We start from the raw sequence: 12,469 nt of genomic DNA, 5'->3' as shown, positions 1-12,469 counted from the left end.
GTATCCAATTACATTATGTTTTTATTAGATGTATAGTTTCAACAATGAACTTAGCAGAAAAATATGTCTAAAGCTGGTACCACAACAACCATACATACTACATATAGCTTTATCATAACTTTAATACATAAGTTCAATAAGAACTTCGTAGTAGGGCTGGGCCGATCACTAAATTTGCCGATCATTCCGATACCGATCATTTGCGCCGATCATTGCCGATCACTGATCAGACAAATTAAGAATTATATAGCTTGTTTGATGTTAATAATAAAAATCATGAAAAAGTTACCTTATGATAACTTGCCATTTATTTAACACTTCTGACAGAAGACAATTTGTTCATTGGTTTTTAAAAATTAACAATAATATAATGTATTTATGTATTATATAATGTAATAAAATAGTAATATATGTATTTCTACTATTTCTAGACCTTCCCACCCATAAAGTAATGGTTTGGCATGTTTTAAAAATACCCATATGCAAATTAATTCAGTAGAACCCTTGTCATACACTTTAAAATGGAGGGCACAAAAATGGTGTACGATGCGGGAAAGTGTATGAAAAGGGAATGGCGATAATATATATTTTTTTTTATCTAGCATACCAGCACAGTATCAGATTAAACATAAATACATGTGTGTAATTTAATTTATTGCATTATATTAATGAAAACTATGAATTAATCATTTCATTATGTAAACATACAATAGAATGACCAGAAATGTAAAATACAGTACATAATCAAGTAAAACTGAAATGAGAAACAGTGGCCTACAAATTGTTATAAAGTCAATTCTGGGAAGGGGGGGAAGGAATAGTCACCAAGCCTAAATTAGAAATAAAGAAAAAAATAGGTTATTTATTGGAAAAAAATATCAGAAATGTTTGTTTTTACAAACAACTTTATGCAACAGAACAATTTTCAATAAAATTTTAACTTTAGAAACTTAGAATACAAAACAATCCGATCGTAAGGAAACAATAACAAACAGATATATTAGTTCAAAGATTAATGAATGCACAAAATATGAGATCCATGCCTTGGTAAAGAACGTGCACCGTTTTCATAATCATTGCTAGTTTGCGCCACTAGTCTCGCTTCGGTGCTGGCCATAGATGCTACTAGCGAAGTGCACACTCTTCCTGATGCTATCCATATCTATGGCGCAGTAAAGTTATTTTCTTACATTTTCAAAAGTAAACAATGGACGTTTTTCAAAACAAAAGCATTAAAAAAAAAGTTTGTGAATTTTGGGACTTTTCCGCTTCGTAAAACTGTATGAAACGGGAAATTAAATATTTTATTAGTGTATGTTCCGGGAAAATAAACCATTGTAAATATATTACTTTCAGCGGGACCTAAATTAATCGGCGTATGAAACGGGAAAATGTATGAAACAGGAACGTATCATCGAGGTTCTACTATACTGTAAATTCGTGTTTTTGTTGATACGTGATTGTAGGCCTACCTTATTTAGTTATTTTGTAAGTAAATTTGAAACGTACAACTTTGCATTTTTAAGCTTACTTCAGTATTTATTAATTTTGATTTAGTGTGTAATGATCAGCGTTTGGTGATCGGTATATAATTTGCAGATCGGTACCGATGCCGATGTGTTAAAATCGGCCGATTATTGTGATCGGTAATCGGCATCGGCCCAGCCCTACTCGTAGTTTTGTCATAATACTCTAGAGTGAAGATTTTTGGGTATCTTTTGATATCTAAGGTCTTGAAAACCCATATAGGTGAAATTAGGTGTTAATAAAGCAGCTCCAAAATGAAAGGGAAAAAATGTATGCGAAAATCTCCAAGAAAACATGCCAATCAGCGGCATCGTCTGAAATACACTGAAGTCGAGACTAAAATACTAAAATGAGAATGTAAATACGTAATTTGATATAACTTACCATTCCTGAAAGAGAGTTGTAGTTAGTGCGATATGAATGTTTGGGCCAACTACCGTCAACAGTGGAATTACATTTTCATCAACATGTCATTCTACAATAGTGTCATGGTACTTTTGATAGTCTTCCAGCTGATTATGGCCCCCGCCAGTGCAAATTGTGCCAACCACTGCTGAAGTATTTACATCCATTGTCAATTTCGTGTCATCATTTGTTTTCACAACTTTAACAATATTGCACATTGAACATTTAAAGGTAAGTAGAGATTACAAACCTTGCCGCCTTTCCAATAAAAGGAGCATGTGCTTAAAGGAACACTGTGTAATAGGGTACTCATCTATATCCATGATCTGTTGAAGGAAGTAACTAATGTGTATTATCCTCTGTCCACAAATCTCATGACTGTCTTCTTTTTTGGTTTCTGAGCTAATGAGTGTAGCATCTTTTGTATTACTGAACATGTATTCCTCAGTATAATGATCTTGTGAAAAATCAACGTCAAGATTTTCTGGAACTCCAGGAATTTCCAGATTGGCAGCACACGCGCTTTCGATCTTGCATTCGCCATTAACTAATCTTTCTGATAATACACTTTTGGCTACAGGCGCGCAGTATATCTCTTGTGAAATTTCCTCTTCTCGACTTGTAGCTCTGAAAAGATGGATACTTCTGTCAAAATTGTTAGCCTAAAAAAGGGTGGGAAGAAAATAGAGGTGAAACCTTCCATGTATTAAAAGTGGCTCATAGAATTCTCTGGGACAATGCTTCACCACTCATACAGGAAGAACACCCAATTAAAAGGAAACTTAAGGAATCAGCATTTATTGTCAGCAATAGCAATATTATCAGTCAACAAAACATTGAATTAAAAAATTATATGTATACCTTTAATTAAAAATGAAACCAATTTTTACAGAAATCAGTTACAAACCAGTCAACCTCACAGTAATTGATCAGCCAATAATATCACTCCTTTTGTGCGCGACCAATCAGGATTGCTCTCGCATCCCATTGACTGTGCAAGAAGAGGAGCCCAAACACATAAAAACCCATAATTTTCCAGTGTCAAATATCAGTCTGTTTGTGCCTGAGGAAGGGAACAGATGTCAGTTCTTGAAACGTCGCAACTGCTGTCATTGGAAACTTCTGTGTTCGTCAGTGCTGTCGTCCATTGTACTCGTTTATTGTTCATCGTTGTGTTTGTGTGTTTGCTGCTTTGTCCAGGTCTGCTATCTGCTTGCATCCAGTCTGTCTCGTTGTTAGCTCACTGTGTTCGTCTATGTTGTTATATTATTTTTCTTGACTAGTTCCTTCCATGGAATTCTTGTACTGTTTGGTTTTTAAAGGTTAAATATTTTTGTCTGTTCTGTCGTCGTTTTGTTGTCCATAATACTTATTAATTTTCCTCGCTGTTTAATTTTTTTCGACTAAAACTGATTTAGACTTGTTTTATGTGAAAATTATTTTTCTGTATTCATATTTTTATTTTATTTAGTTTCGTAATTCTTTCCATGACAAAAAACTACAATGGCGTATGTCCAAAAGACTTCACTGAATCATATTTATTATCTGTAACATTATTGTAGTAAATATTTTATTGACATGCTATTGATCATAAATAATGCGTCCTGCTATTGATAAACTTAGACCAATTCTTCACAGATAAACTATTGGAAAGGAAAATCTTTTAGTTCTCTAACACTTTGTTAACTCATTCATATCGCGATTGACATAAACACACTCAACTTGAATCAGTAAGAAACAAGCCTGTAAGGTTAAAATTGAGCAACTTATTATTTCACTAACTGAATGGCACTGCGATTTTTCACTTATTTACAATATATTTAACTGACATCAAAACTGGATTGCAGTAAGTTATACAACTTTTATAGTGGGTAACAGCTTGTTAAAAAGTAATTTTAATTGAAACCACTGATACAGACTTACAGTGACCTGCGCAGTTCGGCAGCAAAATCTGGTGCTTTTAAGTTTATAAAATTATCGTTATTCAAATTTGTTTACATTACTTCAGTCATCTTAACCAAAGTTATTATTAGTTTTTCTTTTAAACACAAACAAAAATATATTAACCAATTATAGCATTAAATGTCAAAAGAAACTATGGCAGTTTAGTTAAAGAAAAAAAAAGAATATAATGATATAAAAACAAATCGAATGAGAATAGTGCTACATTTTTGCAAATTGTTGTAGGGTTACAAAGAGAGATGCTGTAAATCTTTGCATGTGCGCTAGCTTATGATTATCATAAATGTAAATTTAATTTCATGTGTGTAACAAACTAGTCGCTCCTGAAAATTTAATAGATTCCTAGGAAAAAAGTTAGTTGTAAATCAAATCGAAGTTACAGATTTTGAATTTTTGTAGCAATGGTAATAATTTACCATTTATTTTTTATAGATTATGTTCATTACCATAACATGAAGGAGGAAAGATGAATCCTTAGCAACAAAACTACAAACTCGCTGTAGAGATAGTATTAGTTAGAATGGATTGTTGAGGTGCACTGGGTTGCACAAGATTACGTCGAATTGTTCAGTAATGGAAACAAAAATAAATTAAATAAACAAATGCAAATTTATTATTTGGTTTCCTTCTTTAAAAGGTACAAATTAAATTTAAAATTGTACATTTGTGCCTGAAAGTGGCACTGGCACTTCCCCCCTGAAAGACGGAGTCAGGGTGGCCAACTTGAGCCACCCAAAACCAAAGTGACTTACCCTGTACCAGGATCTACTGTAGTAAACTACTTACAACCGATAAGAATTCTTACACGTTTAAATAGAGCTAAAACTTACAGATAACTTATTGAATAAGTGGTGCCACTTAAAACTAGACATCTTAATATATCACTTCTTAACTTAAATATCTTATGAACTAGTACCATGGTTTTTTTTTTACTTATAATTAGGACCTAGGAATTTTTCTTGAAATATCAACACTGTGTGTTGAGTATGGCATGCCGAAATATTAGCGCTGTTCCTTGTGTAAGGTAAGTAGTGAAGAGTGCCCCTACTTCATGTCACTTGGGAGATGTGGGCGCGCGCGCGAAATTCGCCAGAACTCGGGTCGGCTAGAGCGACGGTTACTGGCGTGAGGAATCGTTGTATCTGCCAGGGGCCATTCCAACGATACGAAAGCTTGGCTGATCGCTTGTTGATAGCCTTGTTTAAGGTGTGTGCCTTGCACAGCACCAAATCACCTAGTCTGTAGGGATTGGGAGAAAGTTTTCTGTTATATTTCTGTCTGCTTGCCTCATGGGCTAAGGGCAGGTTCCTACGAGCTCTACTCCGGACTTCCTTAATGTTGCTCGGGTCGTCTGGTAGTAACTCTTTCAAAGACCACTGATTAGAGAGTGGGGTGTTGGGCTGGTAGGTAAACATGAGTTCAAACGGTGTTGTTTTGTGACCTTCATGTCTGGCCGAATTGAAAGCCAACTGTAACCACACTAGGTTAGAGTCCCATTTATCCTGCGAGTTCGCATGAAATGCTATGAGAGCAGATCGGAGGTTTCTGTTGAAAGGCTCCTCATGCGAAGGCTGGGGATAGTATGGTGTAGTGGTTACATGCTGTATTCCGTGTGAAAAACACATGTTTTTGAAAAGAGTCTATTTAAAGTTTGTGGCATTATCGGAAACGATGATGGAAGGAACTCCAGAAATTTTGAAAATGTTGTTTTGTAGGGCTCGAATGGTAATTTCGGCCGTGGCTCTCCTGACTGGAATTAGCCACACAAATTTTGAAAAGGGGTCTACGCATACCAAAAGCATTGTATTTCCATCCTTTGATCTTGGGAAGGGTCCCACAAAATTTATGAAAAGCTTTTGCATGGGCCTTTCGGCCACGTCAGAACTTAAATAGCCGAACTGGGTCTGCTGCGGAGGTTTACTCAATGCACATAATTTGCACAGTTTTATCCTTTGTGTAATATCCTTGTGCATTCCGTCCCAGATAAAATTCCTGCGAATGTTTTCAATAGTTTTGAAAATTCCTAAATGTGCGCCTAAAGGTGACGAGTTGTAATACTGAAAAACCATGTCCCTGAGATTTTGAGGTAGGACTATTCTGAAACTTTTTCCTTGTTATGTCCTCCGGTAATGTATGCCTTTTGAAAGTTTGTAATATTTTGGAGGTGAGCCTGATTTTATTTGGTTAATTATGTCTGACAATTGTGGATCAGAATTTTGATTTGATTGTATGTCGGAAAATGCTAGTGGAAAATCTGTTAACAATGCGTGGCAGGCAATGGGATTTTTTTCCTGAATATCGGAGTTGGAAGGGTTCTCGAACATTTGAGAAAGAGTTCTGGATATGGCCGAAACTTATCTATGCCGAAGACTACGGCAAGGCACTCAAGTTCGTATACCAAGGAGGCTTTTCTCTCCTGGTGTGTTAGGGTGCGGGAGGCAAAAGCTATAGGTTGCCTGCAACCATCGAACTCTTGGGATAACACTGCACCAATGGCCACACTGGATGCATCGGTTTGCAGAATAAAAGGCTTACTGAAATCAGCCATTCTGAGCACTGGGGGGCTAGCTATTGCCTGTTTTAGGAAATCAAACGGTTTGTCCTGTTCTGGATCCCAATTGAAAACTGAATTTTTCTTACGTAGAGCATTCAGCATGCTGCATGCTGCATGCTCAGCAAAATTAGGTATGAATTTAGCGTAGAAATTTGCCATGCCGATAAATCTGGAAATGCCTTTAGCATCTTTAGGGGGTTGGAAATCCTTTATCGCTTGTGTGCGACTTGGGTCTATGGTTACTCCTCGACTTGAAATCAGGTGTCCGAGGAAAGAAATTTCCTGCACTGCTAATTTTACCTTCTTTGTATTGACCGTTTAGCCGGCTTTACGTAGTTACTGAAGAACTTCTTGCAAATGAGCAATATGCTCTTCAAAAGTTTCTGAATAAACAACAACGTCATCAAGATAATTAAAAACGAAATTGAATTTCAGGCCGCCGAAAATTTGGTCTAGAAGGCATGTTAACACTTGCGCGCCTGTGGCGAGACTAAAAGGTACTACTTTGTATTGGTAGAGATTCCACGGAACGCAGAAACCTGTGACGTATTTTGACTCTGGAGTTAGTGGTATTTGATGATAGGCCGAGTTTAGGTAAACACACTGAAAAATTTGGCTTTACTGAACCAGTAACATGCCGAATTTAGATCTGGTAATGGCGTCATTTCTACTTCAATTTGACGGTTGACACGGCAAAAATCGACCACCATGCGGTGACCTTGACCTTTGGGTACCAAAAATTCCGGGCAGGCGAAACGAGGTGGAAGGTTTGACCACATCTTTGTCTAACAAATTCTGTATGTGATCCCGCATTATCTGCATTTTAGGTCCTAATAATTGATAAGGATGACACCTAACTGGGGTTTTGTCCAAAAGCTTAATTTCATATTGTGTGAGATGGGTGCTTCCTAATTTTTCACTCAAAACGTCGGGAAAGTTCCTGCATAACTTTTCTATTTCTTGTCTATGTTCGGAGTTAAGGTGGGTTAGTGAAATGTTGTTTTCACCTTTAGCATCTGCGTGAATGGCATTTACATTGCTCTGACATTTTGCGTCAGGTGACACAAAAGAAACAAAAACTTGGTTGTTAAATTTGAAGTGAAATTTTTGTGCTTTCAAATCAATTATCATGCCTGTTTTAACAATGAAATCTGAACCAAAAATTTAATCTGTGGCTAAATTATCTGCTACTAAGAATGGGAAAGTCCAAGAAAACAAGTCTATTTTTACTTTAACAAGGACAATGCGATTTACTTTCAAAGGCTGTTCAGCAGCTGTAAAACACTGTATTTCTATTGGCTCTACCTTTTGAGTACAACGGTCCTGTTGTAATTTCCTGAACAGCTGGCCTGACAAGAATGATCGCACGGATCCAGTATCAATTAGACCTGGGACTTCTTGTTTTCCAATTGTTGTGTTTGCGTAGGGCAAAACTGTGGGTAGATTGGCGAAAATGTTATGACATGTTCGTTTGTCAGTCGTGCGAGGACAGTTACATTTCTTACACCTGGGCGTAACAGTGTTGCTATGATCAGTTTGTTTTCTTTTGTTAATTCCGACTTTCTTGTTTGTTTTGTGTTTTTGTTTTCTTGGTTTGTTTTTCCACCGATTTGGGGAAGCTGTGTTTTGTTGTGATTTGTTGCTGTCAGATTTATTATTTACGTTTGTGTGGAAGCAAATATTTCTTACAGTTGATTGGTGTACTGGCTCAGAAAGGATTCTTTCTGGCCAGCGATTTACACGTTTTTTGAATTTTGAGAATAGTGAAAATTTGGCCTATAGTTTTTTGCACGACACTGATCAATGTAGTGCCCAGACTTTTTACAGTATCTACAAACCGGTATGCTCTCATCTTTATACTGGGGCTTAGCAAAGTGTTCAGAGTTGTGCCTTTGTTGGAATTGTTTATTAGAAAATTGCTGTTTATTTTCTGTTCTTGTCCGTGCGTTGTTGTGGGCGTAGGAATTAGCTTCTCGATTTCGCTGGTGGTCAGCGCATTCTACGTTTGTGTTGGAGATACACAGGCGGTCAAGCTCGGCAAAGTTTTGCGGTCGAGACTGGAAAACTGCCCTCGATCTTTCCTGCGGATTAATTCCATCAAGGATGTTTGAAACTATCTCGTTCTCAGACACTTGCAACCGAAGAATTTGTGCAGCTAGTTTGATGTCTGCTATGAAATTTGGTAAGGCTTCACTTATTTGTTGTAGCCTGTTGTACCATTCCAGTCTGATGTTGGTCATCAAACGGGCTGGAATAAAATAATTTAGTACATCTTCGTGGAATTGGTCAAATGAATAATTTTGCTCAATAGCGAGTGTAACTCGCTCGCTCAAGGGTGGTTGTGTGAAGGGGAAAATGATTTCCAGCAGTTCCCTGTCTGGAATATTAGCCTTTTGTTTGATTCTGAATAAATGCTTGAGGAACTCGATTAGGCTCCTGGGCTCCAATCCTGTGGTTTCCTTGAAATTGGCTAAGAGCCTCTCCACGGGATGTGGAATCTTAGCATAGAAATTGCCTCCAGCTGATTGATTGGAGGTAGAAAACACAGGTACTGGGTTCGGTGCTAGGGTAGAGGATGGAAGTGGGGCTGGTTGAGGTTGAGGTTGATTTTGAGGTTGAGGTTGATTTACCTGCGGGGCCAATGGCAGGTATGTGGTGGCGGGGCTCATGTATGGTAGTTGCGACTCTACTCTGCCACCGGGTGGCACAGATGCTGTATGTGGCAGCGTAGCTGCCAGGGTGGAAGTAAAGGCTATAAGTGGCGAAGCTGACCTTCCGGGGAGGTTTGAAGGGATGAAAAGGCGGACCTGAATTCACGATAGGGGTTGAAAATGGTGGGTGAGGTGGAGGGTAGGTATATGGGTTGGGGCCTGTGAAAAGAGTGAGCTGTGAACGATTGAATGGGATGAGTATATGTAACATTGGTGCTCTGGTGAGTACCAGTCGCCATGACAGTCACGGAGGGAAACTGCAAGTTAATGGATGTAGGGGTAGTGACAGGGAATGCCTGACGGCGTGGTGTTACGGGGGTGATGGAGGGGGAGAGGTTAAAGGAGGGGGGTAGAGAATGAGCTACCTCCGGTTTGCATTTGTTTTGGAGTTAGCTGTACTTGAGTGTCAGTTACTCCTCCTGCCACTGCCTCTACGGGTTCAAGTAATCCTTGATCTATTGCGGCTAGTTTGCTCCGCAATTGGAAGGTTAGACCAGGGATCTGTTGCCTATATTTGTCTATCTCCTTTTGGTAGATCCTATTTAATTTGTTTGCGGCTACTATCTTGAGGTTAGTAAACCTCGTGGCGATATGGCTCAAGCGAGTTAGTGCGCGTAGGATGTTGCTCGTATTTGTTTTGTCTGCTACTGAATTAGTATAGCTATAGAGATCTTGAAATTTGTTACAAACACAATTAAATTCATTAAATGGGTCCATGTGCGCGAGATTAGCTATTTTTGGCTGAATCTCTTCTGCGCACGCCGCTCGGAGTCGCTTCCGAAGCGTGGCCACGTTGCTGAGGTCTAATAAGCCTCGAAACTGTAGTTCATACATAAGCTCGTCACGGAGGAGACACTCTGGCGTGAGCATTGTGTTCATTTCATCGTTGGACCTTGGTCCAATCTTACAAAGACAAAAAAATACACTAAATTTTGACTTTGGTTGGTCTAAAAAAAATTGGAACAAATAACTTAAAACTATTGTTTAAAAGGTACCTTAAATTCTATACATAAGACACTATTAACTTAACTTAGTTTAATAATATCATCGTTACTCCAGCAGGTCGGAAGTATTTGTCCAAAATAACGAAATATCTTTGTTTAGAAAACTATAACTTTATACCTAGGGTGGGTCAAACACATGCGGCCTAGCCGGTAATGAAGACTAATTATTACTGCTTGGCTCGGGGGACGAACGACGTTCGTCAAGTTGCGTGCCCAGCAGGCCGCTGTGGGAGTACAGTCAGTCGTCCTGTGAAGGTTGCCCAGGGCGCTGAACTGAACTCGACGCGGCTACGTGCGCCGTGTGTGATAAGGTGCGGAGGGGGGACGGTGTTGTTTACACCGGGTGAGCACGTCCTAGTGATAATGCCAACAGCTGTGTGAAGAGGCCTGGAGCCCGCCTTGGGACGCGTGGAGAAAAATACGCGACCGTCGGGTCAAAGGGAAAACATTATTTTAACTTAAATGAATTTAAGAATAAAGAAGGGGGTGCCAGTTTTAGGACTTCCAATAATATGTCATACGATCTGAATCTAAATACCTTTTATTTATATATTTAATTATGTTTAAAATTTAAAATTGAAATTTAAAATTAAAAATTAAAATTATTATTTGGGTAGGCATATAAACCAAACCACGTTAAATACTACCAACTTCCAACTTGAAGCAGAAAATTGCTCTATGCTACCAACTTGTAGCAAAGATCAAACCACGCTAACTGCTACCATTTTTATAACGAACGCTGGGCTGCAAATAAACACTCAAAAATGAATAATTAAATTAAGGCCTTGGAAGCATGAGCCCAGAAAACAAAAATACTAACAACAATAATCACAGAGGTGCCCAGATGTTGTACAAAAGAATTTTATTTATAACCTCCTAGCAACTCTAGTAGGCTATGTGGATCGGGGATGAATAATAATGAAATAACAAGACTGGTGGTTTGATTTATGTAAGTGCCCTTTTACTAAAATAATTTACTTTTTTTGTATCTTTTAAGTACACTGGTATTAAAACATATTGATTACAAAATGGGGGGAGCCCCGGGGCAACAAAATACATATAAAAGTAACACTATAATACATCTTGACCTTAACACTGGTTTTAAGTGAGTTCGCAGGCTCAAAAGAAAGAAACAATTACATTGAAATTTAATTATATCCTGTGTCCTGGCACCGGAGGTTTCGGTCGATTAAAGTCCAGAAGGAATGTTTTTGTGTAAACTTGGAGATAAACTTGGAGATAACTTGGAGCTAAACCTCGAGGCTGATTTTGGACCCCGCCTGCAACCAAAGTCCCAAATAACTTAGACTGGTTAACGGGCGGCTAAACCTGGGCAAGACTTTGCCCAGGGAAAGGCAAAAAAGGGGGGGAGGGATGACGACCACTTAACCAAAACAGCGGGGTGAAGTCATGTAGGCTGGCTGCAGGAGCAGAGAAGGCAGCTCGTGGCACGGAAGGTCGCGGTAGTCATGTTGAGAGATAAAGAAATAATTTAGATTAGCAAAAAATATTGCGGGCAGCAAAATTTAAAAATAAGAAAATTGAGGCCTCTATGCCTTGACGTTGGCGACTACATGACGTAGTGTCGAGTCTGGGACGAACAACTGAGATTGACTCTCGCGGATCGCGACGCGTGGTCCGCACAGACCAGAGGCTGCCCGCCGAATCACCAAAAAATGGCGTCGGGGCGCCTAATTAAAGGAAGCAACTGCCCATGGGGGGGGGGGGGGGGGGGGGTGATTGCCCGAAGGTGTCCGGGAACGCCCGAAGGGGCGTAGCAGACTGAAAAATGTTCGCCGCGCTTTGACGCGAGTCGCCGGCGAACTAAGATCGCAATCGCACTGCGACTGCTGCCAAGGTCGATTGTGACAAGCTGTCTCTTATGGGAGAGATGAGTAGTGCACTCTGGCGGGCAAGACAAAAACCTGCCTGGAGGGTCACAGAAACGTCCGCTAGAAAGCACTGGGCGCGCTCGCGACTAGCGCACAGAGTAAGGTTAGGGATTTTTCCCGCCGCTAGACTTCGCTGAGGGCTCTGTTTGACAAGGGCGAAAGTCCTTGAAGAGACAATGTCCCCGCCTGGGTTCACTGGGGGTCGATGCTCCGAGTGGAAGTTCTCATGAAGCCACAGGTGGTGATGAGGGGAGGGGGTTTTAAATTTGCTTAATCGCCTGGGAAAGGCGTCATGTGGACTGTCCCGAGGCTTTGCCGCTGGCTGTAACCTAGTCTAGTACGTGCTGGCAAAGCCCTTACGTATGCTTGTCTCCGAGAAATGAAAGTTGCTAGCAGTGGGCTTGGGGTATCGTT

The sequence above is a fragment of the Bacillus rossius genome, chromosome 5 (assembly GCF_032445375.1).
Source record: "Bacillus rossius redtenbacheri isolate Brsri chromosome 5, Brsri_v3, whole genome shotgun sequence".
Lineage (NCBI taxonomy): Eukaryota > Metazoa > Arthropoda > Insecta > Phasmatodea > Bacillidae > Bacillus > Bacillus rossius.
The sequence above is the reverse complement of the archived record's forward strand: the minus strand, read 5'-3'. Positions refer to the sequence as shown.